Genomic DNA, 3,068 nt, shown 5'->3' with positions numbered 1-3,068 from the left:
AAACACATTGCTAGATGTGACCCGGTTAAGGGATTTCCCTCAGATCTGTTAGGATCTTCACTCTGTTAGAAGTGACCTTGTTAAAGGATTTCAAACACTCAATCAAAATGTCACCTTGTTAGAGGATTTACATATAAGACTGTTAAGTCCACTCGGTTAAGAGATTTCCTGTCACTTTCGCAAAAGAACAGTAATACAATCTATCTGCAACTTCACATCTAAAATGCTAAAGCAGATTCCTATTTGTTCAATACAATCTAGACATAGAACTAATCTTGTCTATTTGTTGGGCATCAATACTCTGTTATTTTAACAAGTCTTCAAGCTTCTGTGCTCGGTAATCACTATGTAGCATCCCTGTGCATACACTTGCCTGCATACATTGTTTATCAACAATTTCCTATTTATAAACAATCTTTTAACCACTTAATCTCCTTGATCACATTTCCCATGATCAATCATAGCCATCAAATCTTCAATCTTGTCCAGGTTCATTGTATCTTTCGAACTGAAAATGTTTTACCCCGCCTTGGAACTTACACATTCACCTTGCAACTTGTGTTAGGGTAATGCAGTTCAATCTGAGCTGTAGATCTTCTTGCCAACTTTCCATTGCCTTAGATTCGTTTAACAAACTTCTTCCATAGCTTACCAATCATTGGTCTGCTCCAACTCATCAGCTTCTTTCATTAAATATCACATGTAAACATTTAATGCATTTTGTTATAGCTTGGTTACAACTCGGTGAATACTAAACTTCACTCGGTAGATATTCTATCTTCATTAACCGACTACGATAACCTTAGGGTTTACTGACTAGGTTCTTTGCTTGATAACATAGTATAGTATTAACCTTTACATTTTACAACATATGTATGATGTTAAAACAATTTAAAACATCAAGATCTCATCATTGTCTAACTCGATAGTAGTTTCCCATTGAATAACTTATCCCCTTATTCATCATATTCTTTCCTGTGTCTTTACCAACTTCTTTATAATCTTCATATCATACTTCTCAAGATATGGCAACATCATACTGAATTAGAAAATCAATTTCTTGACATCAATGACAAAATAATAATATCAAGATAGTAAAACATCTTTAATCAGTTATGTCCTTAATCATCAACAACCTTCTCAATATCCTTATAATGTAATATTGCCAACAATCTCCCCCTTTGGCATTGATGGAAAAACCAATTGATTTGACCTTTAAAAGATTCGGATTGCTGTGATTCTGAAATGCTAAAATGCTCTCCCCCATTCATTAGACTTCTCTTCTATTTTCCATCTTTACTTCAATCTGTAGTCTTCTCTCAGTCTTCTCCCATTTATTAGTCTTCTCCCCTTTAGGTTGTCTCTCCCTTAGGTAGGTCTTCTCCCCCTTTGACAACAATGCCAAAAAGAAAAAGAACTAAAACATAATTGCTTTCTGTAGGAAGTTATTGCCTGCTGTTGTGTATCAACTGAGTCTCAGTCAGAGCATTTGTCTTCAATTCTTGTTCCCTATATCATTCTCTATATTATCCCAGTATTAATTCCAATACACTTTCAGAAAAACATTCTAAAGTGTATCAATCCATCATCAGCTTCCGAAAAGATATTCAATAGAGTCATCGAAGTGATGCTTTCACTGAACTCGGTCAGTGAGTAAAAGATAGGGGTAGGACCCCTAACTTACTTCTGAGATATTCAAAAGTGTCCTTTGGTAGTGGCTTGGTGAAGATATTAGCTATTTGCTCCTTTGTGTTAACATATTCCAACACCACTTTCTTCTCTTGAGCTTCTTCTCTAAGATAATGATATTTTTGATAGAGATGTGCTTTGTCTTAGAGTGCATAAAAGGATTCTTTGAAATATTTATGGCACTAGTATTGTCACAGAATATAGTTACTGGCTCGGTAACTTTCTCATTTATACCTTCCAAGAGTTGTTTGATCTATGCAATGTTGGTACAATTCAGTGCTGCTGCAAAATATTCAGTTTCGGCTATTGACTGAGAAACACATCCTTGTTTCTTGCTAAGCCAACTCACTAGTCTTTCTCCTAAGAAGAAAGCTCCTCCACTTGTGTTTTTTCTGTCATCAATGTTGCCTACCCAATCTGCATCAGTATAAACTTTTAGATCAAAATCATTTCCTTTCTGATATACTAAGCCATAATCTTCAGTGCCTTTCAAGTATCTAAAAATTCTTTTGATTTCTATCATGTGTATTTCCTTAGGATCTGCAGAGAATCTTGCAACAATACCTACAGCATGTGCTATAGCTGACCTGCTGTGAACAACATATTGTAGTTTTCCAATCATAGATCAGTAAAGTGTCTCATCAACAGATGCAGATTCATCATTATTTGATAGTTTACAGTTGGTAGTCATAGGAGTACTTACTGGTTTTGAATCCTCCATTCCAAATTTCTTCAATTTTTCCTTTATGTACTTGGATTGAGTAATGAAAATCTCATTTTTCATTTGCAGTAGCTGTAAGCCTATAAAATACTTTATCTCACCGATTAATGACATCTCAAATTCTTTTCTCATTTCATTTCCAAAGTTCTTGCATAAAGAATCATTTCCACAAAATATAATATCATCAACAAATATGGCTGAGATTAGTATTTCATTTTCATCATTCTTCATGTGCATGTTGCTGTTCTCACTTGTCCTTATAAAACCAATCTTAATCAAATAAGAGTGCAATCTTTCATACCATGCTCTTGGTGCTTGTTTCAGACCATATAAAGCTTTGTTCAATTTACATACCTAATCTTTATCATTGTCATCAACAAATCCTTCAGGTTGTTCAATGAAAACTTCTTCTTCTAATATTCCATTCAGAAATGTAGATTTGACATCCATTTGATATACCTTGAAGTTTTTGAAAGAAGCATATGCCAACAATGTTCTAACTCCTTCAAGTCTAGCAACAGGTGCAAAAGTCTCACCATAATCAATTCCTTCTTCTTGGGCATAACCTTTGCAAACTAATCTTGCTTTGTTCCGAATGACCTCACCTTTTTCATTTAGCTTATTTTTGAAGATCCACTTTGTACCGATTACATTTTTG

The sequence above is a fragment of the Cryptomeria japonica genome, chromosome 2 (assembly GCF_030272615.1).
Source record: "Cryptomeria japonica chromosome 2, Sugi_1.0, whole genome shotgun sequence".
Classification (NCBI taxonomy): domain Eukaryota; kingdom Viridiplantae; phylum Streptophyta; class Pinopsida; order Cupressales; family Cupressaceae; genus Cryptomeria; species Cryptomeria japonica.
This window is presented reverse-complemented; position numbering follows the sequence as displayed.